This window comes from Labrus mixtus, chromosome 4 (genome assembly GCF_963584025.1).
Source record: "Labrus mixtus chromosome 4, fLabMix1.1, whole genome shotgun sequence".
NCBI lineage: Eukaryota > Metazoa > Chordata > Actinopteri > Labriformes > Labridae > Labrus > Labrus mixtus.
Genome location: NC_083615.1, coordinates 8,619,827 through 8,644,396, shown reverse-complemented (window position 1 = coordinate 8,644,396; position 24,570 = coordinate 8,619,827). Strand labels below are relative to the sequence as shown.

The window sequence follows — 24,570 nt, the reverse complement described above, 5'->3', positions numbered from 1 at the left end:
ACATTGGTCTCCACTGATTGTGTAAGTGAAATGAAATACTCATCCACAATGGAATTCAATGGAGGCAAAGTCAGACAGAAGATGACGCCGTATTTTAAAAGTAGATGGCCAGGAATTTACACAATTATATTATATATATTATATGTCATATAATTAGGGCTCTATGTAAATCATTTTTTAAATTCCTGCTGCTTAACCCCTGTGGGTCACCGTTCAGGATGTTTTCCAAATGGCTTGATTGTATTGAAATTTAGGGGCTGTCAAAACAATGTGATCATTTCGATGAATTAAACACAGAAAGAATAACGCTAATAATAATGCTAATTAATTTAACTCTGACGTCACTGATCCTTCAGCAGCGTTGAAAACTTGATGAAAACACAAGCCAAAAGTTCCCTGGGCTTTTGGTTTTTATTATTTTATCAATCTGAGAGATCAACACCACCCGGGATCGAATAATAATGGAGTCTGCCCCTCAGTCTCTCCCTCCTGTGCCTGTCTGCCTCTCCCGAGAAACACACACACACACAAAGGTACAGAGACATACTGAGATATGTCCAAACTTTGAATTCATCAATGTGAAAATTGATTCCCGTTGAACCATACTTACATACATACAGTACTTCTTATTGAATTTTATATACAATTAGCTGTCGCCATAGTAGTATAGTCACACATTATCAAGCGGTGTTGTTCTATAGCGCATTGCACTGAGCACAGATTATTCTACATGAGCAGTGGGCAACAGAAAGCGGTTGTGAAAGAGATTCAGAGGTAAGATGAAGCTTCTAGATGTGTAAGTCTCTGAGGTAAAGCAGGGTCAGTGGATGTGTTTGGAAACTGATGGAAAGAAGAAAAATAGCTGGGGGGAACAGTTGAGCATGGAAGCAGTCAGGTTTAGACGCATGCTTGAAGCAATTGATGATGTAATCCCATCTCCCAACAAGTATTGAAAAAGCTTCCAACAAGTTTTTTTTTTTTTTTTTTTAAGGTATAACTTCAATTTGGCAAATTTGGTCAGGATATGAAAATAAAGCATTGTCACATTGATAACTTGCCAGAAAACACAAGCGAGGACTGAAGTGTATTGAAACAGATACTGGAAGACAAACTAAAAAATTAACTCACTGCATGTGAAAAATAAACAAGATTTAATGAGTCAGTCAGCAAAGATTTTGAACAGGCATGATGTAGAGAAGCTGATGGGAGGGAATGGGGAATAAGAGCAGGGCTGCAGTTACTGTAAAAATGATTGCCTTCAGGAACTTTTTCTCAAATTTTCTCACATTTTTCTCATCGACCATGCAGATCCATGTTGTGAGATCAAAGACAGATGTGGTGTAGAATTCATTACTTGTTTGGAAAGGATAAAAGCAATGTTAAGATAATCCAACAGCACATACACAAGGCTCTGTAAATATGCCACAACAGATGTAGTGACATTGCTGTCACTGTGAAAATAGAAAGTTTTGGAAATGTTCTATCAATCTTAAATTCTTCTACCTATGCATTCTAACCATGTTGTTTCAGACAGGCTGTATATATGCAGAAAGAGTGGAGAGTCATTAGTTGTATAGGTATTACAGTAAAAAATTAATATAAACTACCAGTCACAAAAATGAACCAGAATGGTTGCCACATAGAAAAAAATTGTCCACACTCACCCTTCTGTGCAGATATAATGCATGAAGCCCAATATGTTATTATTCTATGAAAAATAATAGATATAAGATCAGTTGTTCTTGCACACGGACTAATGGTAATCCACTTTAAATATAGCTGCTGAAGGAAACTGCAGCACTGTGTCATTTCCTTTACTTCATGAAGCATGGTCCAATTAACCCAATGGAAAAGTACTTTTAATAAGGAGCCTTTAAATCCCTTTGTTAGTATTAGTAGTTAGACCCTCAAGGTTATTTCATGGAACACTCATTATCATGGTAATGTTTAACAAAGAGGAGACAATGGAAACACTGATAAGCACAATGCAGAACAAATGACAACCATAAAAATGCAGGAACACACATACGTAGGACTTCTGTCCACAGAGTGAATGCCTCAGTGCATGCTGGGATTGTTACCTTGTATAACTGCAATCATATGTCAGCACTTTGTTTACCTCGTCATATGGGTGCTGATCATGGTTGATCATTTGCCCTTTTAAAAAAAAAAAATTGAATTCACGATTGACAAATAAATACAGACACAGATTTACAGAAACAAACTAAACGATGGACACAATTCTGAATGAAATAAATTACACAGTCTGTATCTGGAGATTGGGTCCTTGAACTGATTGGGGTAGTGTATGTTATTTTATTAAGTAAAGGAGTTGAAGCTATGCTTAAGTGTGTGTTATGTGAGGACCAGAATGGTGTTGGCTGTCATGGGTTCCAGTGGATTTATGATTCCTTATACCCCTTGCACCGCTTCAAGTAATACATCATTTAACATGAATACAGCTTTCTATAGGAATTCCAGCCCACCTGCCCAATTAAGCAGAGTATTGATCATTCATTATACAATTGTAATACCAATAGCATGAGAACGGCAACAATTGATGTGTTATTGGTGAGCAATATCTGTTATTTCCAGCACTTGGATTCTCTCTAGGCTTGTTTGCCGGATGACAACGTACTGTAGTGATGATGTTGAAATGATGTGTTCACTTTGCACCCATCTGAGTGTGTTTCAACAAGACTAAGTGGCTGCAGCTCTATTGCTCTGTAAAGACCAGGTCAAGCTTAAGAGTATCTAGTCTTTTTGTCGGAGAGAGTACAGTAGGAGTAAAAGGTAGCTTTAGCTTAAATGTGAGATTTTAATGGCTGGAGAAGTGTCTGAATGTGTATGTGGGCACAGTGGCATAATGGCAATGGTTACACGTAAAGACAGTACAGCTGAGGCTTATGGGATTGTCAGGGGTTTTGCAGGTTAAAAAAAATGTACAAAATGATTTGATTAAAGTACAAGAATAAAAATGAAGGGTTTTTTCCAAATCTGCAACAACTAATGCCTAATAGTAAACTTTAAACAGAATAACTACACTGTGATAACTTCTCTACTTGTCAAGAGAAACAAGACAGTGTTGATTTTGGCTGGGGCCTTTCCATGTGGAGATTGAATGTTCTGACTTGTCCCCACAGGAGTATTGCCATTGCTTTTTGAAATGCCATAATGTATAGGAAGTTCATTAACCCCGAAAAAAAGCATTGCACTGCAGTCCAGTGGTGTTGCAGTTAGGACTGACGCATCACAGCAAGAGATTGAGGATCCTGAGCAGGGCCTCACCCTGTGTAGGTTGAATTTTCACGTCTTTTAATCCCGTCATGTCAGGTAATGGTTCAGACTGCAACCTCACAGCACGCTGGTTCATGGATAGATTACCAGCAGGGTATTCTCTTGTGGAGATTAAATTTGCCGGAGTCTTGACCACTTTGAATTGCCATAATGTATGGAAGAATTATGGGAGAATTCACAGAAGCAGGGCAGTGGTGTTGTATTTAGGATTTAAGCATCACGGAATGATTCTGGGTTCAAATCCCATGCAGAGACTTTCCCAGTGAAGGTTGAGTATTTTGGCTTGCTCACACCAACGTGTGGATCACACTTTGAAAATGCTGTTTGTGTTATTGCAACTGAAATAGAGGATACTTCTCTATATGTCCTGAAATGTTTGGTGTTTGTATGAACTAACATAACTTCAGATGCCTCACACTTTCACTCTTAAGTTTATTGAGCCACCATGTTCAGGATGTAACACAGTTTTAGTTCTTTAAAGCTTTTAACGGGCCATAAGCGTAATGGAGGTGTGGTAATATAAGAACTTTCAATGAACTTCTGTTAACAATGAAATACCTGGAAGTTATCAGACAATCCTTTTTTTGTCTCCTGCTGGCCGTATTCATTAATGAACTTTGCATAACGTATTTCATACATGTAGAAGGTCTAAACGATTGATTTGTTTCATGCATGATTTTTTTATTTCAGTTAATGTCCTTAACTATTTAAATTAACTATCATCTGAAGACAAATGTTGCTACCATATGATACTATGGCTTTATTTTATTTAAAATTCAACAGAAAGTAACTGAAAACCTGAAAACCTGAAAACAAACCACTGAGGTTTTGCTGCTGTGAGGCCAGGACAGAGAGTGAACCAATCAGAAGGCCCCACATAAATAGACTCAGCCTAAATGTCCACAGGTGCTTGCAGCCAGGTGACATCACCAGAAGTCACCAGAGGAAGCATCAAAATAAAACAAGAAACAATTTTGATGTGACAATAATCTGCCCTAAACAATAGTCTGACTAGCTTTTGGAGACATAGTAGATCAGTATATTTGTGGTACTAAACATAATACAATATCTCATCAAACACTGCAAGTCTGAATGAATGAATGAATATTTTATTTTTGTGTCAGGCCATTTACATGACCCATCCCAACATTGAATTATTCAGCCACATTAGCTGAGAATCAATCAAATGTTCCAGCTTGTCATTTTGCCAACATTACAGCAGCACCATTAACATGAACATGAACCACGCTCCAAATAATAACACTCCAAGAGATAAGAAACAAACAATACCAACACATCCCCCCCCCTCCCCAACACAAGGCACAATACACCAATACAAACAAAACAAATAAATCTACTTCATCATAGACTATCCCTTTCAAACCGTTGGCACATGATCCAGTTCATTAACCAATACATCACTTGATAAATAGACTCTGAGACATTCCATCTGTCATAAGTCACTTTTCTCCTCCTTTCCCAAGTCTGTCTTTTTAAAATATTCAAGCAGAGTGCAGTTTTTGTTCATGCTGCAGCGTGTTAGGCAGTCTATCTGTGTTGTTGTATTCCTCAAGGATGAAAGATCATGTAAATGAACGTGCTGCTGTGTGCAAGAAGTCAGTCTTTCCAGAGGGTGGATATTGTGTTGATTCAGAAGGAAATCCTGCAAAGCCCAGACTATAGTCTATTTGTGGTAATTTCATGTTGGTGTTACAGGAGTGATTTTGAAGAATTAAACTTGCATTCACGTGTTCAAAAGGTTCAAACACTGTTGGTGCTTTCTAGAAAATCAGATTATACCACAGTCATCACAAGTTATTATCATTGCTTCTCACAAAAACATGTTTGCACTTCTTATTAAAGCTTCACATTTCCTGTTTTCTTTTTCTTTATTCCACAACAGCCCTGGATAACCCTTCAGCTTTGAGACCTTTATGTCTTATACATCAAATAAAATCTGATTAGGCTCCTGTTCAGTCAACTATTCCGCGTCTTACCTCCCAGTGTGAGAGGTAAATAGCCCTAAATTGTAAATTAAGCCTATGTTTGGGTTAATGATTTTCTCCTGCTTGGAACGAATAAGAGCCAGGTTCTTTAAATAGCTCTTGGCTGAGGCAAAGAGGAAATTTAATTATACTTGAAAGAAGGGGAACCTTTGTTTCCATAAAAAGAGCAGCTTAGGTGCTAAATATTTATTTGAATCCCACGTCGAATTAAAATGTGCCAAAGCCACGGAGAGATCCTTCATGTCAAATTACTATTTCCATTTGCCTAATCAGTTATACGATCTCTGTGCAGTGTGTAGGACGCACATTTCCTGAGTGTTTCCTGACAACAACACCTTGCTTCTGCATGAAAAAGATATTTATCTGCTCCTATTTTTTTGTCTCCTCTTAGTTACCTTTGCTGGAAGTTATTCAGTGGTGAGATTATTCTGTTGTGTCCCCCTGAATATTATTGGATCTGCAGGTTCTCTTTAATTCTCTCCAGCTTTGGCTTGGGAAAAATAATAATGATTAATCTCAATGGAAAGGATGAGCCGTGGAAATGATTACCTGGCTGTGCATTCGTCCAGTTCTGCGTATAAGTCAATTGGAGGTCAGGTCGATAAGCCTGCATGCATGCAAAGTGCAGGGGAGAGAGAGGGACTGCATTTCAAATAATACTTCACCTTTGCCTCCTTCCACTTTAAGTAAATGTTGGGCTAAAGCCACATGGCCTCATGGGAGATTCTCTTTGATAAAAACAGCCAAGCAACAGCTGACTTCTGCTCAGACTCAGTCTGGTCTTCTGTGGTCTGTCAATTTGAAAACATAGCCATATTTTATTTTAAAGAAAGATCATGTTTTATGTTCTCTGGCAGATGCCATAGGTCCCCCCTCTGTTTAGGTAGCTTTCATATGTATCTGGCTCTCTTCTGACCAATCACACTGAAGATGTCTGCAAAGAGGAGGGCTGCTGAGGCATATTTCTTTTTCTAAATAACCAAGATGGCTGCCACAGATGTGCAACTTTCTGAATAAGTTATCACGTCAGTATGACATGAACTGGATCCTTGATTAAATATTCCAGGATGTCATTCAGCCAAAATCAAAGAGCTATTACTCCAAGAAAAAATCTATATACTGTACATATAAACCCAAGATGCAAAACACAAACTCAAACAAAACCAGACATATAAATAAAGTTCACCTGAATACATCACTTCCAAAAAGTACTTTTGAACTAATCAACCAATGCAATCTACCAATACAGCCTGAGAAATGTGTTTGTTATAAATTACTTCTCGCCTCCTCTCCCATGCTTTAAAGAGATATTCAGACAAAGAAAAACAATATCTAACATGTACTCACCGTGCTATGTTGAGCAAAAAGAGCAGAAAAACACATTCAATGAGACTCAATTATTGTAACGGTGTAAGATGAGCTCTTCCTGTGGTGATTGGACAGTTCTGTGTATTTTTCCTTGTTTGGCGCTTGTGTTTTTGTTCTTTCAGAGGCTGGGTGTGGCTTATTGGCTGCTGGAGCTCTCTGCAATCACTCACCTGTTCGTCATCTGTAATCACCAGCTGCAGCATTTCTACCCTGGTTCAACTCTCCCAAGCTGCCAGATTATTTCCGCCTACACCGTGGTAGATCGGCTTCACAGTATCAGTAAACTTTTTGTGCTTTGGATACCTGTCACTAATTATTCCCTTGTCTTCTTTTTTTCCCCAGTGCCTCCAACCACCGAGCTCCAGCGCCTCACCACCCAGCCTCTTATTCAAGCCTCACCAGCCTTCACCAGCCTCACTTCAATAAATACCCCTTTACCCACCACCCTGTTTTCCGGTCTTGCTTTTGGGTCCACTTAAAAACCTTTAAGATCATAACACTTCCAAAGGCACCAGGTATCAGCTCATTATATTTACCCTGATCGTGGGTTCAACGCTACTAATTTTACATACATAAAATATCTTTATTTAGTGTTACTTCAGATATCCTCATCCCAGTTCAATAAATCAATCAACAAGCTGCTTGTAGAAAACACATTTTAGAGAAGAAATACATTTAAAAAAAAAGGAAGAGAGGGAGACGGAAATGGAAAAGCCATATTTATCTGATGATGGATTAGTTAGCCTGTGGCAGTGCGTGCGTGCAGCAGTAAGGCGTTTATATTATTACAGAGCAGGAATATTTAAGCCTTGACGCAGCTGGTTAGTCTGAATTAGTTTGGTCTCCTTTGGAAAAACAGGACCTTTGACTGATTCATACAGCTAACTTTAATGATAACAGTAATTCTGGACTAGAATAGAAAGCTTTAACCCCTCTGGTTTACTTGTCGAAAAACACACTAAATACTCGTCCCTTCATTTTCACTAATGTTTAACCCTCTTGTGAAATTTAATCATGTTTTCTACCAAGTCTGCTTTACCACATCCTTACAGGTGGTATTGTTGGCTGTCAACAGTATCTACTGTTCTTTTTCTTTTCCTGCCACTGTCTTTGATCGCTTACCGATTTCCTGTTGTGATGACTGGTTTCAGTTTCCTCAGACCTGTTGTGGAAAACCCAAAATAATCCATTCCTTGAAACGAAAGAATTATCACAATCTTGCTCTCAAGCAGCAAATCATGCTTTCCAAAGGCAAAGGTAGGATTAAGGGGATATGATTTTTATAACATTTTGATGACATGAGATTAGCATATGCAAGAGATATCTGAGTGCTTAAAAAACATCCTGCAAGATGAGCCCAGCAGGGGAATTTAGGACTAATGCCTGCAGGACTCTTTAACAGGATTAACTGAAGTGATGGGATGACTGTAATGGAGCTGCTATTGAGGAGTTTAGTAGCCTATGGATTAGATCTGTAACTCATTTTAAGTATTATATAGGAATTCTAAATATATACAGTGTATATAAATATATATATATATATATATATATATATACAGTATTTCTTCTTTTTTTTTAAAGAGTTTTCTTTTGGGCCTTTATGCCTTTATTTAGGGAAAGGCGGTAAAAAAATTAGAAGCATAGAAAATATGTCTATCTACTGGGTGACATGTGGAACGGATCCACAGGTTGGACTTGAACCCTGGCTGCCCACTTTCAGAACTTAATACGGAGCTGTACACCGGGCATGCAAACTAACCACTAGGCCACCGGCACCCACTCTGAAACATTATGTCAGTATGAATTAAACCCGATATTGGTGGAAAGCCTTATCACTGTTGCGCACTCCAAACGCCTTGTTGACTTGACATCCTACATAAAAACCTATAATAAAAAAAAACAACCTTATAACAGCTTCCTGCCTTCATCCTCAATAATCCAACACCACGGTCCAGACAATCATATCTGAGAATAGACCAGGCAACAGGCAAGAAATTGACTTTTGTGATGTTCAAACCAATTACGTGTCTACGAGTCGGGGGTGGAAGAAGAATGTTATTTGTTTGACAGGTTTGAGTGTGGGTGAAGACAAAGCACAGATGCCTCCCACATATCCGCCCCTTTCTTGGAATCCATATTATCTCTGTCATTGCTCAGATTGTCTGCAGCATGTTTCTGTGGCAGCAGGATGGAAAAAAAAAATAATGCCATTATAAATATTTCTATAGTGAGCGAAAATAAACACATTAGTCTCGAACCCACATCCAACCAAACCAGAATTCAGTCCACACTACCACCATCTACATCTCGCTCTTACATGAAACTCTGCAAGAATTTAAGTGAAATCACCTGATTGAGTTGTTTATTTTTTAGCATTTCTATTATTGTTTTTTGTTTAGCTGCAATGGCTATATAATAAGATGAAGATGTTTTCAGCTAAGATTTGCTTATAACATATTTTCTGTTCTGATGTGATATAATTCCGCTTTTATTGCCAATTGTTGAGTTCTGAGTTTATTGATTTATCTTTTTCATCAAATACTGTGTTTTGATTTCCTGATATGCTTCTTCATACCACATGTATTCAAATTGCCTTTTGTATCTCCCATTGCTGGCTTCTACTTAGATCTGATACTTATTCTCTCTTTTACTCTTATTTTAACCCTTCGTTTTGTTGTTGTTGTTGATTCAGTCCAATTTTTTGCTTTCACTTTATTCCCCTTGACACAGATCATCATGAATTGCTCTTATTGGTTCATAATAAATAACTAAAGATTCAATAATCGAAAATCCTTCCTGTCTGTAAGGGCCCAAAAAATCTTTGCTCTTCTGACACCAGACCTTACCCTCCTCTCTCTCTCTCTCGCTCTCTCTCTCAGTCACTAAATTCCCCCTGCTTGCATTTCACCTGTGACATCCACCCACTGCCATTATCTGTCCCTCTCAAATGTCACAGTTTCAAGGCCCAATATCCTGATAAAGCTCTGAAGGTTGGATGTCATAATCATGCATGGGGGCGAAAATGCCACTGAAACATGTCCACAGCCTGGATTCAAGCCTCTCAATTAAAAAACAAATCTTATCTTTTAATAAATATCTTGTGTAATAGATCAACATTTGAAAGGTAGAAATAGAAACTATTACTGAAAACTGACTTGGCTAGCAAGACAATAACATTCCAGCACAACTGTCACAACAATCATCACTCTGTTAAGTCTGTTATGTGTCAGTGAATCTTTTCCTCGAAAGATCATCATCTTAATGACAGAAAACATAACACTGAACAAGCTGAGTGTTGCCAGCTCCTGGATAACAGCCTTAATAAGTCATACGTGTACACAGAGGCGCTGCCTGTCAACAGGCAAGGCAGGCAACTGCTTGGGTCCCCAGGCCAGTGGGGGGGGGGGGAGGAAAATTCATTGGAAGGGGCCCCAAGTGAACCTTTGCCTAGGGCCCCAACAGACCCTAGAATCGCCCCTCCGTGTACATTCCTACATGTGCAAATAAACAATACCAAATATGTAAAGACGCTCAAGTTGAATGAAATGACCTTGAAGTACAATGTTAAGTAGCTTTAATATCTACTTTGTAAACAATGTCTGATTAAAAACGACATTTTTACAAGGCGTTGGCTATTTTACTATTTCTACAATATAATCCAGCCATCTTTTTTTGTGCTTTCAAATACAAAAATGGCACCAGAGAAATGTGTATAATGAGCAAATAATTACAAAGGCCGCTGACCAAACTCCGCTAACCTTATGGCAAAGCAGATTCATCTTATATTCCTATGGAAGCAGCAATACACAGCTACTGCTAGCTAGCAATAGCCTGTCAGTTGTAGCTAACATTAGCACGAGGCACACAGCCCATGACACAAGAAGCTAACTCTAGTTCCCAATACAAACTTGTGATTTTATCTGGATTAGATCTGACATTCGTCTTCTTCACCATCCTACTCATTGTCATTATTATCCTTTATCTTTGGCTACATAATGTCTCCACCAATTAATGAATGAATTAAATGCTAATACGGTTCAAGATTCAAGATTGAAACAGAATCTTGAAACTTAAATCTTGAACCATGTTTAGCGAATAGCGTCCTCTTTGCTGGAATTAGCAGTCAGTGATCACCGCCTCTGCCGATTTCATCAACTCTGCCTCATTCCTCATCAAAAACATTTGTAACGTTGTCCATGACCTGTCGATTAGCTAAAACTATTTGTATGAATACTCCTAGACTAGAACCAGATAGAGTTACATTCGTTTATGTAGTGCCATGCACATGCAGTCACACAATATAACCCCATCAACCAATTCACACACCGTGCAGCAAAGGTCAGTGGTCATCACCAAATGGATTACTGGAACGTCATTAAGTTAACCTCATTAAAGTTATTTAACATGTAATTAAATCAAAAACATGATTCTATATAGTCTATGCAGTGAGTAGTCGTGTACAGTATGAACTCGGCCCTCTGCTATTTACTAAACTTGCTACTGAAATCCCTCATTTAATCATGTGATGCTTTAATGTTTTTTTTTATCTTCTGTCCTGTATGTTTGTTTGTATAATGTTTTATGCTCTCAATGCAAGGCAAATTCCCCAAAGGTTTCATTCATTCATTCGGTATACTGTTGGTTTTGCTCAATGTCTCTGTGTGCATATGACACTTTTGCTCCATAGATTTATTTTATACACTGCCATTGAATAATTCTATTTAGTTGAACAACAAAATGTGACACCTCGTTGTCCTCACATGACCGTTTAGCAGCAAATGCAATGCTGTCTTTTTCTTGGAGGATATTCTTAATGAATCATATGGGCTCTAATAAATAAATCTGAATATTAAATTGTGATTTTCTCCATGGTCAAGGTGTCAGAATAGATCAGACACACAAGAAGTATATCATTTGGCCTCCATCTTTGGTTGTAGTATAGCCTGTGTGATGTTTCTTTACTATAAAGCTGTTCCATTTCACACATGGTATTTCATCCTGGTGCTAGCCTCTGTGCACCTTTTTCCTCCCACACCTTTCATTCTGCTGTTGCCAGCAAATCCTCAGAAGGCCTTCCGCCAACATTCAGCACCTGCAGAGCCGAGGCACTTGTTTTATTAGCACCTGCATGAGTATCCTCGATCCTGTTACAGAGGCAATTAAAGACAAATAACCATGCCCTTTTCCAGCTCAGGCTCTGAGGACGAAATGGGGAGAGAGAGGGCTGTTAAACTTTAATTGTTTGTAACTATTAAGGAGGCTTGGTGTTGTAATACTGGGCAGACACTAACGAAGCAGATGGATAGTAGCTCATTGAATGTTCATTTGTTTTCTAAATAGAAAGAGAAAGACATGAAGATATAAAAGCTAATTAAACTAATTAAAATTGGTCAGTGACTGATGCCCACTTGTTTCTTATCTGCACAACAACCCAATACAAATGAGGATTCTCACACCCCTGTGTTAAAGTTCATAAATCCACAACTTCAGTGATTGAAAACCCGAGTCTGGTTAGGATAGATCAAGTACATTATTTTCCAAGCTGCAGCCTTTTAGTACGCTTTATTTAGCCCTTCACAATCCCAGTCATTCCCTTAACAAAAGGGTCACAAGATACTATAAATCTCTAGGATTTGTAAGATGATTAATGAGGTAGAAAAGAAAGAAGAAATATTTCACCCACACACATTTGTATTTCTCTTGTCTTCAACCCTTGTTTTTTTAAATGAATGAATGTCTATTTTGGCCTTGAGTGTTTTAAGCATTTATTGAGCTACACTAATCATCCATGTAACTGCTTTATCTGAGTTGGGACATCTAGGCCTATAGATGTTGAGGTACAAGGCGTCGCAACTGTGCATCTGTGAATGTATAATGCTAAAACCTGCAGTGGATTATACCACAGTAAATATACTCAATTCTGTACAAAAGAGACAAGTATTACGGTAGAGACAATCCTGTGTGCGCTTTCATGTGAGCGCAGGTTATTACGGTAATGCACAGCTCCCTTGGATTGTTTGCTGCTGCTCCAGGGTTTGTGAAAGCACGAAGCTGTGAGATGAGCCTCCACACTGCTCTCTGTACTCACACACAGACTGTAATAAGGGCTAACATTACACTCTGAAGCAAACTCTGGAGACCACTCTGCCTCACGCTGTAAGTTTACACACATTTTCTATGCTTTTTTTTTTATTTTTTTATACCGCCTTTCCCTCGAACATGCGCCTATTTTCCTTCAGGTTCTTCAAGCTGTATTTGTTATCTTTCAACGTCTTCTAGAGTTATCTGCTCGCTAAAATATAAGACTTCTTGCGAGGCGCAATTTGGGTAGTTTATCGACTCTTCCTGGTATGAAATATTTTATTTAATCTATTTTTTTTTTTTTTGGTAGCAGTAGTTAGTGCATGTCCCTGAAGTGTGGGTCACATTAAAGAAGCCCGGGAAGTGTAGTTTGGCGTGGTTGACAGCTCTGTCAAATTCACCGATAAAGAGAAAAAATGTCCTTGCGTCACAGAAGCGTGCACAGTCATTAATTCTCTATTTTTTCATTGTTTATCCACATAACTGTGTTACGTCTGAGCTGGTTCACACAGCCCAGCAGCTCAAGTAATGTTGCAGCCAAAGGTTAACATGAACGAGCAACTTATTACCCTTACTTATTAGACTGGAAAAAGGAAAATTTCCCCCTTTCATTTAACACAACACAAGTTAGTATTTTGCAGTCTGTTCTGATTGGTTTGACCGAGCCCTACATTTTAGTTGACCCTCAGTCATTATTCCCAGATTTAGATTGTATGTGTGAAAATACATTTTAAAATAGTACATTGTCCAAAGGGAAAGGTGGGCGTTTGCTGCAAAATAGGTAAACGTGGACTAACCGGTATAGATAGACAAAACATGTCTGGTATGTGATGTGATAATTTGTTATTTGGAGCACAACTTAAAGTGATTTTTTTTAAAGAAAATATCTGTGTCAGCTGCTTTTACTACAGAAATACACAGAATCCTGTTATGTTTATACTAAAGTGAAAGGCGTTTACATCAGTGAATACAGTTTACACAAAAGTGACCTGTTGAACGCAAAGCTAATGAAGTGTGTTGAAATAGCTGCTGTGAGGGATTTATCATTCGTGGTGGGAGTCTGCTTAGCACCTGGCAGTTCAGGTTTGTGTTTGTGTGTTAGGACTTGTCCCAGGTGTATTTCAGTAATGCTGCGCTCACTCAGAGTTTACAGTCCTTTGTCAGCAATAGCTTACTGTTTAGTAGTCTGGAGGAGGTGTCTCGGCCCTATTTCCTGAAGGTATTATTCACTAGATGGCTAATATATCAGCTTTTTTTCCCCCAACATTCAAACACTGAATTGTTGAGTGTTAAAGGAGCAAGAGCAGACCATGAACTGTCTTATTTCTCATAAAAACCAAACCTCTGCTGCTGAATGCAGACTTGTGCATCAACATGCCCAAATTTGTAATGCTACAAGCATTTCAACACGCAACAAAACCTAGCCCAAGATACTGGTGTGGGTCAAACAGAAGCCAATAAAAACATGAGGGAGGAAGGGACATGGTGGCTATTGCATTCCTGATATACCATTATGTTATCCCCAAGCATTAAGCCTCGCATATAGCCTATTTTCATGAATCAAGACGTATTCCCTTGGCAGCAGCATGTTGAACTGTTTTTTCTCCAATAGCTTTGTGATCAGGCATCAAGATGTCAGTCATCCAGGCTCTGTGGGCGGGCAGGGGGTGGAATTGTGGGGGAAACAGGAAAGATAAAACAAGGCTTCCTTCTCTGTCCATAGTGTCCATTGTGATAAAGTCTTTAGCCCTGTGCATAATGAGTTAAATATACTGTATGCGGAGTGGGCAGCATCGTTGTGTTTTGAAGAAACCACGTTATGTAGCCATTAGCGGTTTTTCTGGATGGGTTGTCATGTCATTGTCAACAATGTAAGCAACCATTGGATATGGCCCTGTTAGTACATTAGCACTCTACTTTCTGCTCAGAAGAGAATCTTGCAAATGGGTCAGATCTAGCTTCATGATGACCTTTTTAGTCAGTTTTCTTTTTCCATGAACGCTTGTGACTGAAGGATACTGTCACCCCAGCTAACCCTTGCACTATTTCAGCTTTTGTTGCAAAACTCTTCTCACTAATGGCTCCCAGGCAGAACACCAGTATGGTTCACTGGTGCAATTAACACTGGTACATATTCTTACAACTGTAATTGTTACCTGTCTCACCAGTGGAAATGTACAATTGTTTCATATTCAGGGGATTAGAGACTGCCAACGTACGATTGAAGGAGGATGTAAAACTATGTTTCCTACAAAAAATATTTAAAAATATGAATTGTAATAACTTCTTAGCTTTTGAATATGTCTACATACTCTCATCCAGTTGGATAGAGGGTTAAGATGTGCTTTGAGGCTGAAGTAATTCCTGGAGAGTTCAGCTGTAGCATGTAGATGGTTAAGCGTAGTTTTTATGAAGAGGCACTGAGCAGTACAGCCCTGGGCAGTCCCACAGGTCCTTTACTATTGGCATGCTTCATGCTGAGTATCCAGAGCAGATGGGCAGCGCTTTTTCTTTTAACCCCTGAGTGATTGCTTAAAACAATCAATCAGCAACACAGTCCAAGAATTTCACAGCAAACATGATAATAATAATGTTGCGAAAATAATCTTTTAGTTAAACTGTACGGATTATTGCAGGCCATAAAAGTTGGAGGGTAGTATTTTTGCCACCGGAAGCTCTTAAGCACAAAGTGGTTTTCTAAAGAATTATTGGATGACAACATGAATAAGATGGATCTCTAGGGACTACTGTGTACCCACAATACTGTTCTGCCAAGGAGGATGACTCTCTTCTCCAGCATTTCATTTCCTACTGTCTGTTGTGACAGTGGGATGGCCATAGGCTTTAATTATGACCCTTTGGCAGATGTGTTTGTTATTTCCAGTGCACAAGATTAGAGAAGCTCAGACCATATGTTGCTTTTCAGACTTTGTCATTTTATGTTGGTGGTAGGCTGCCCAACTCATTATTTATGTCCAGGAAAGACAGAAAAGCTATTATTTTGCTAAATTGTGGCAACACACAAGGGATGATTCTTTTTTTTGTGTATACCTTACAAGTGCTTGCTCTTTAGGCAGTTCTAGCTGTCCACACAAACTCAGCTTGTCTTTGATAAACCCTCTTCTTCATACACCACAGTGGTACAACATCTGGTGATTAGAAATGCACCATTCCAACTTTTTAAGGTCTGATACCAATCCAATACCTGGGAATCTGCCGATATTTATACAGATCCAATCCAATGCGGGTATCGGATACCTGTATTCCTCACTACGTGGATGAGAGTGGGAATGTTGCCTGAAGCCTTCGATATCAAATACTCTTTACGGGCGCATGTCTTTACAAAGAAAGGACAAAGTGCTTTTATCATCTTCTGAGCCTGTTTAGAAGTCGAGGGGAATTTTAACTGTGAAGCGTCATTCTGTGCTGGCTGGGACGGCACACACTGTCCACTGTCTTAATGTCATAGTTCCGGGTTTCTGCAGTGAATATTTAGCCTGTACCACTGCACCGTGAGGTAACGTCATAGCTCCAGGTATCTGCGATTAAAGCTCATAGCTTTTACATTCATTAACTCTGCTGACACGTGTTTTCGTACATTCTTGAAGAAGCCAGGCAGAATGCCTTTAGATATATTTAACACGATGGCACACTGAACTGTCATCTCTGGAAGTCTATGCTGCCGTGGACTGCTTCGTTTGAGTTTGGTTTTATGGATCGGCCTCGTGGATCAGCTCCATGGATCGGCCTGTTGTCATCGATAACCTAGATATTCGGGTCAGGAGCGGATCAATACCAGGATCTGAGCAGTGCATCCCTAGTGGTGGTATCTTGGTAGTCTTTTTGTTGCTTTTATGGGACTACTTTGTTCTTTATGTTTCACACAAGTTATTTAAAGGAAGTACTTCATATATTCATTGTCACAACTGTTACTTTCTTTTAACAGGTAACTATAGGGTCCCTAAACGATATTGGAAGAATCATCTTCTTCAATTGGGATTAGGAGCGAGGTGTGAAGTCCACATTTTATAGGACCTGGATTCAGTAAGTTATTTCCAAATCACTGATTTTTCTTTAAGTCCCCCAAAATGAGGAATAGTTGATACCAGGCTGTGCTGGTCAGCTGTCCCTAAAGCCATACTGAGAAGACTGGTTGATTATTTGAGGTCTTTATGTATTCATGCTCACAGTGAAGCATTGGGATTTTTTTTTTGCTGTATATGTGTTTTTTTCTCTCTTGGTTTCACATTTCAACCCATGCCACTTGTACAAAGTCCCCTTTCAGTTCTCTTCAGCAGCACTCATATATCAGGTCTCACAGTTTCAACACTTTTTGGATCTAACTGTCTGCTCAAAGCCTTCGCTATGCAAGTTTCTTTTCAGTCTTTTAACTTAATTTACTTATTCCATAAAGCCGTTTAAACACATCAGCCATTCATAATTTGGCTCCCAATTAACGTAAAACTGTTGCTATAGTCACCATAGTCTGTACAAAAGATGAATTAGTCTCAGTGAAGTCACCCACTGGTTACTGTAGGGGAGCCCAACGATGGCAGTCGACACATTTAAAATGCTGTCTAAACCCAACTTTCAGTCAGCCTAGAAACAGGCAAAGAGTTAGAGCTGAGGCATGCCTTAAGCCGCGTGCGACCCTGCTTGCAGTCATATCAGTCATGCCCCTAATTATGCATAACTACTTTCCTTCATAATATCATACAGTGTGTTCCAATAAAGCATGTACTATTCAGACCTAAATCGTTTTTTGTACCAGGCTATAAACATGCCAGTCTCAATTGCTGAACTGAAACGTTTTTTTGCACTTCCACATTGTCTTCATTTTTCAATACTTGAGATGGCCACTTCATTATAACAAATTATAGATCAATTAGAGTGGACGGTCTGTCTAGAGCAGGGGTGTCCAAAGTGCGGCCCGAGGGCCATTTGCGGCCCTTGAGGGGATTTTTTGCGGCCCGTGATTTCAAATGAAGACTCAGAAGATTTTGGCCCGATGCCTTGATTAAGATTGGCACATTATCTTATTTTTCTTTTTCATGTTAACAAGGGCTGAACAATATTCCTAAAATAGAAAATGTTCAGTAACATGTATGTTGTTGTTTTAAATCTACAGCTTTTACTATTTTCCACATTTTTTTGTAAACTATGAAAAAAAACGTATGCCAAGTTTTTGCAAACAATGGTTGTTTAACCATTTAATGACCTGAGCTAAATGCAGAAAGCTTTTCCAAAAAACTTAACCACGTTACAGGCTTGATTCTGAGAAAAAAACAAATAAAGTAGAACGAAGAAATCAAAATATTTGATTTCCTTTTTTTAAAGGGTTTCTTTAGAGAGCCTTTTGATTCTGATCTACAAAGCCTTACTATTTTTTCAACTATATTTTAAAAAACAAAACCTGTGGCCCGCGAGCAATTCTAACACGACAATTTTGGCCCGCAAGAAAAAAAGTTTGGACACCACTGATCTAGAGGTTTCTTCACTGAAGCAGCTGATTTGGTAAATTCTTTTCATATTTTGTTAACTTGTGTTAACATTAACATAAGAATTATAGAATTGCTGCTACTGATCCTAGTGTGATGATTGTTTTCTCAAATATTAGCTTAATGAATTGGTCTGGAAGAAAAGCCAGGTCTATATTAAATTGCTGCTTTTTTCACCAAAAGCACTCAAATATGATCAATTTACTCCCAAAGAGGACAAAGAAAACTGATAAATATTGAGAAGTAATACGCTGGAGGCAGAGTATTTTAGACGTATGTTTTTTTTAAGCGATCAGAATAATTACCGGTAACTGATTGTTGCTGATTCATTACCAGTAGATTGACAAATCGCCTAACTAGACTCAGATTTAAACATGTATTTTTTTAAAAAGGCATACTAAGAAGAAGACAATGACCAAAACCAAAAGTTTGTGAAAATTGTCAAATATGTTTGAAATAGACATTCAGCAGCAGCTTGGGCTTTCATCAGAACAGATGTCAGTGCTCCAACTTGGCAGTCCTTTGTTCAACAATGTATCTGCAAAGTGCCTTTTCCTGTTCTGATGATTTAAAGCTAAAGCTGACAATCTCTTTCCTATGACCCAGTTCAGAAATAGTTCTTATCTGAGGTTTGTATGTTTGGTACAATACTGTCCTCAGACCCTACCTGGAAAAATTCAGTAATACCAAGACTGGTTATCAGTGCTCACTCTGGGCCTGAGGTGTTCAGTCCCGTGCTAAGGCAGAGTGTGCATGTTCTCTTTCAAAAAGTCAGCGGCCGGCTTGTTAAATGAAGTGTTTCCTACACAGACGGTACCTGGGCAGGCCGCCAGAGTATATTTTTATTTAATTTTTCATTTATTCATCAAAATGCTGCATGCCCACGAGAGTGAGCAGGAGAGAGAGTGCGCGCGCGAGACAGTGCAGATGCTTGCGAGGACCTCACGGCCCTCTCAACTCCTGCGAGATGAGCAAAACCTAGAGTTCAGAATCACACCTCTAGTGTGAAACTATACAGTGTCCAAATTGTTCATATCATCTTCTTTTAACTTTACTCAATTTAAGAAGTTAAAAAAAAACATAATACTGGGTACTGGGAAATACTTTAAGTATCACAACAGGGGAAACGGATCACACTTGATGACATTGTTATCTAAAGTGCTATAAGTGCAGGAGGAGGCGTTTGTTGACGGCATCCCAACACAGCCCCGAAAAGAAAAGTGTGAGTAAGACTTCAGGGTTAGTGTCACAGGAGATGGCAGCCTAAGAACCAGCAGAACTCAAAATAGTCCCAATGTACACCAAAACTTGAATTCAACATCAAGTAAATGGAGTAATGAGCTGGGATAACCGACAGAGAAACTGTTTCTTGCTTTACATCTGGCTATTAGTTTTGTGGCCTTGGGGCCCGCTTCATGGTGTGTTTGTTTGAGAAATCTCTTTGTTTCCCCCCCCCCCCCCACTCCATCTCCCAGTATCTCATTCACTGTATTGTTTTTCTTGGCTTCTTTAATCTTCTGAAGTAACCCTGGAATATTTAAATCTTTATGTTGTTCTAAGATTATGAGATCTCAAACCTTTTTCTGAAATAATTCTGTCCTAGTATTTTTAACATATGCTTATCTGGATATTAGTTTCCCCCCTGCTTTCTAAGCATCCCAGAGGAGTGTGGAGTATACTTCCCCGCTGTCGTTCTCTTCCTTGCATGAATTTATTTCTTTTTTTATCTCTTCTACAAATCCTTCATTTAAAATGCTGGCATTCATTCGCAAAGTTGTGTTTTTCCTCCTACTGTCTATTTTAATTATTGCTTTAAAAGAAGAATTCAATACAAACTTCAGAGAGGTATTTCCTGTATTTCTCGGGTAATTTCGAGCAGTCTTCTGTTTTTTCCTTTTTGGAGTAGGTTGGCTTCTCTGTCGGTTATCCAGATTTACTTGATGTTGAATTCAAGTCTTAGTTTACCTGGGACTACAGTATCTTTGAGTTCTGCTGGTTCTTAGGCTGCCATCTCCTGTGACACTAACCCTGAAGTCTTACTCACACTTCTTTTTCGTTGTTGTGTTGCGATGCCACATCAACAAACACCTCATCCTGCACTTATATGGCACTTTTGAGAACAATGTGTTCAAGTGTGATCCGTTTTCCCACTAGTACCTTGAGATGCTGGCTGCAGTTGGCGAGGAAAGGAAAAAGGCAAATGTATGCAGACATAGCAGCTGGAACAGTAAACATGCGGCTGCGGTACCCATGCAGGTGATCCGAGGTTTGGTGTAGGGATTGAAAATCAAGTCCTAAGAGCTCAAATGTAAAAAACAAAGAATCTTGTGTTACATTCAATGTAATGAAAAAGGAGAAAAAACATTGAACATTAAATTATTTAAAATAATGGTATTTACTAAAGTTTAGCAAAAAATAAATAAACATAAAAAAAACACTTTTCTTATACAGTTATTCATTTAAATGGTTGTTGGTTTTGACAGGATTTCTGACAAAAATTACCAGAGAAGTGAGAAACGTTCTGCTTTTGAAGTTAAATGTTTTGCTGTAAATAGATTCTAAAAAAGAAATGGACGCAGTCACAAACAGGCTCTTGCCATGAAAATGACATAAGGGTAATTGGACCACAAGACAAATGCAACCTTTGTCCTGATTAGATGTCTGCCTCATCATGTTGGAACATCAGCCATCCCCTTCAAGCATTGATTTGCCACTGGCTAAGGTTGATTCCATCGTTTGTTTCTGTGTAAACTCAGCTGAGCCCTCATGACATTTATGGTACTACGTGAAAACCTGATTAGCAAGCTGTGTGGGTGTCTACACATTTACCAAGAAACAGTTTTTACATATCTGAAGATAAGGTAACAATATAGAGTGACAAAAATATGATGGAAATGTCAAAGTTAACATACAGTATATATATTAACACAAACACATTGTCGCATTTAATTGCAAAAAAAACTTTATAAAGAAGAGATCTTATTACATTAATGTCTTAACAGATTGCTACCAATGTGGACTATTAACTAAATTCTGCCCATGCCACACGGTTGAAGTAACAAGTTCTGATGTAATCTTATAAGGCTTGAGTGAATTAAGAGCAAAGGGGGGAGGGGGGGGGGGGGGGGGGTTCTCTTGATCAAAAGCTGTACACACACATCTAGACATAGTTCAGAGGCGTGTTTGAAGAAGTGAAGAAAATCTGCTGCAAGCTGTGGTCCAGGCTAAAACAGAACCCATTGACAAACAAATACTTTATTTTTAGGCATGTCTGCATACTTAAAAAGTGGGCTGTTTCTTCTATTTCTTGCATGCTGCTGGCATGGTTCCACTTCCTGAACAGGGACATAATGTGCACAAGAGGAGATGTAATGACTTCTCTTGGGTGAATGATAGGAATCCTGTTGCCTGTCATGTGATTATTTTGCATTTTGCACATATTGAAGACTTAGCAGTTTCTTTGCTATTTGTCTGATTATGAAACAAGTTAATGTTTTTTTGTGGTATTTTTTAATTTAGCTTTTAATGTTTTGTATTTGATTCAGACAAGAGGAAGGAGACTTTTTCGGGAGGTTTTTACATGCAGTGTTCCGAGAATCGATTTTCTGTCACACATAACCTTTATTATTTGCACTCTGTCTGCTGTGTGGGAGAATGATAGACGAACCAATCTCATAGTCTGAATAGTAACAAGAATGGTATGTGCCTGTGTTGGTATAGACAAACAGTCATGTGTTGTACTGTTTGTGGAAGATGCTCTGCTTACTGATGGGGGGAATTGATTTGGATGTTTCTGTCATCGCGTCAGAGCTTAGTAACAAAGAAACAAGGACAGTCTAATGAAAATTGGTTCTGTGTTTTAGACAGAGGGTTTGCTATGAGCTTAGAGAAGAGTTGGCTTGGTAGAATAGGCCTCATAATGTGAACAGCCTTACCCTGACCATGGTGGTAATATTACTTTAATGTATGCGCTTGGTGAAATTAACAGACTAGATGAAGAAGGAAGTCTTGCATAAAACATGTGGCAATATTTCAAAGTTTATTGGAGAGTTAGGGGCTGGTTATACAAAGACAGATTTGGATTATGGCTTAGTAATAAAAAAGAAAAGAAGGTTGTTGTCTAAATTTGTCTGCTGTAAAAAGCAGTTATAAAGAAGAATAATGGAATGGTTGACCAAGTCACCACACCCAACTGCCCTGCTAAGTTTACTATTTTACTTTACAAATGTAAGTTAAGTAGTTAAATTATCATATAATTAATCATTTTAAGTAAAATAGAGCATTACACTAATCCTTCTGTGTTCAGCGGTCGGTCAGTGGTAGAGTCAGTGGTCTCACAACTGGAAAATTGGGGAAACGATCCCCAGCTCCTTCATTTGCATGCCAAAGAGTTCTTGGTCAAGTCAGTGAGCCCCAAATTGCTTTTGATTTTAAGGCAGTGGCACGTGAATATATTATTTGGATTGATTAATACAGGGGTGGGTGGTAAACTTGTATCAATAATGGCAAAAAAAAAAAAAAAGAAATGGAAACATATACAGTATATAAAAAATAATAATACTGGTATTGGTAGTTCTGAGAAAAAACATAAACATGGCTAATTTGCAATTCTGCCATTATTGGTTTAAACATGTTTGTTTGTAGTGCACACACAAGGCAACACCAGTTGCACAACCTGTCAGCCAGAGTGGACGGTAAAAAAGGTATTAGACAGTCAAAGCAGAGCAAGCTGTCTCACACACTCACTGACCAAAGGGTTCTTCTTCCTCTTGTTTACGTCAGTGTTTACGTCAGTGTTCACGTTGAAAGGGAATTGTGGCACAGTAGTCAGTAATTTGCATTCTCCCCCCTCCAATTTTCAGCAAAGAACAGCATTAAGTGGGTGTGCTCCCTTGCAGTGTGTCTCTTTCTGTCTGTCTTGGGCTTTAACATTGACAATGTGCTGGAATGGATTTGAATATCCCTTACAACGGGCCTACCTGCTGGCCGCGTATTTCAACTGATCATTTGCTTGTCCATTATTACCATATTATCTTCTTTTGCAAAGAACGAAGCTCAGCCGTCATCAGGTTTTGGTACATTCATATTGATTCCGCGACTGCATAATATTGTTGTCCCTGTCTGTAAATTAACTTTGCGTTCTGGCGTAGTGGAAGCTCCATATAGACCACAGTCATACGTGCACACACACAGCACTGCTCTCCCCCGCTGGCTCCGCTGAAAGCGATTGGATCACTTCGTCCCCCAATTACGCCTCCGCGACATTCAGGTTGAAGGCGAATCACAGGGGGATACATATCGCAGTTTGAAACAGCAGTCTGAATAGGGCTACTGAAACTCCCTTCAGTGTTGTTGAAAATCTTTGCTAATTGCAGCTATGCTACCTTAGCTCAGTTAATTTAATGATAAACTTATTTCATCTCTGACCAATCCTTCACAGTTAAAGTCCGACATTTAACAATCACTAAAACATTAACAATAAGGAACAAGGGTTATTGTTCTTTATCCTGGACTTCTTCTGTCTCTCCAGCCAGTTTAAAAGATTAAAAGTTAACCTAAAATGTCACAGATGATGAAGTTCACCTAGACGAGGTCATTACTTTGTTTGTTGACTGTAAAGATTTATGGAGGTAGCCGGCCCAGTGCAATTGCTGTCTCATTTGTTTGGATAGTCTCTTTATTGCTCTAGTAGTGTGAGCTGTAGAAAAAAGTGATTTGTCAAACTGGCCAGAAGGAAGATGAAATGTCAACACCTTGGGTCATGTTGCTCTTGGAACACAAAACGTTAAAATTATCTTTAAGTGTGAAAAAAAAACAAAAAAACAAGCTGCAGTAAAAGAGGCCAATTTACTGTCACATCTTTCTGTATACCGACAACATAGAAATTGTTGATTTTGTGTGCTCCTGGCTTAATTCTAACAGACTGAACAGCTCCCACTAATGCCAATGTGGTTGGATGTTACTGTAGACCCCTCTTGTTGGCTCATTCACATTTTATAGGCAATAAAAGAGTCTTTATTGTTCTGCTTATATATGTTTGTTTGTGCATCCATTACCACCTCAGTGTCAACAATGACGGGAATGGGTTCACACAACAAGCGGTAACATTTTCAGGAGGGGAGTTAAAAACACAGAAGAAAGAAATGCAAACATATAATTTAGTGAACCGCTGCAGATGCAGGGATTAAAGTTCTCCGTCGCTGCGGCGGATTTCCGTCAATTTCAAAATTGTAATATTTTTAGTCAGTGTCAATCGGACAAAAAAAAGTGGAGCAGAATGTGGGTTAGTGACAAACGTCCTGAATCCCGTGTTACCTTTA

At 38.8% G+C, this 24,570-nt stretch overlaps 1 protein-coding gene and 1 long non-coding RNA gene across 4 annotated transcripts in view; both read left to right on the top strand.

The window, feature by feature from the left end:
- Positions 1–6,736: 6,736 nt before the first annotated feature.
- LOC132973586 (uncharacterized) lies at positions 6,737–7,113 on the top strand. Its single transcript, XR_009673020.1, has 2 exons — positions 6,737–6,928; positions 7,014–7,113. It is a non-coding gene; the product is annotated as an uncharacterized LOC132973586 (long non-coding RNA).
- A 5,585-nt stretch (positions 7,114–12,698) lies between these two features.
- LOC132972669 (tumor protein p53-inducible protein 11-like) overlaps positions 12,699–24,570 on the top strand; it is a 36,627-nt gene continuing 24,755 nt past the window's right edge. Inside the window, exons 1-2 of one of the 3 annotated variants that reach the window (XM_061035667.1) lie at positions 12,700–12,827; positions 16,699–16,796. The gene's annotated coding sequence lies outside the window, so the exon portion shown is untranslated. Of the gene's footprint in view, positions 12,832–16,698; positions 16,797–24,570 lie in introns of all 3 variants that reach the window. The other 2 variants (XM_061035666.1, XM_061035668.1) reach the window with 2 other exon arrangements.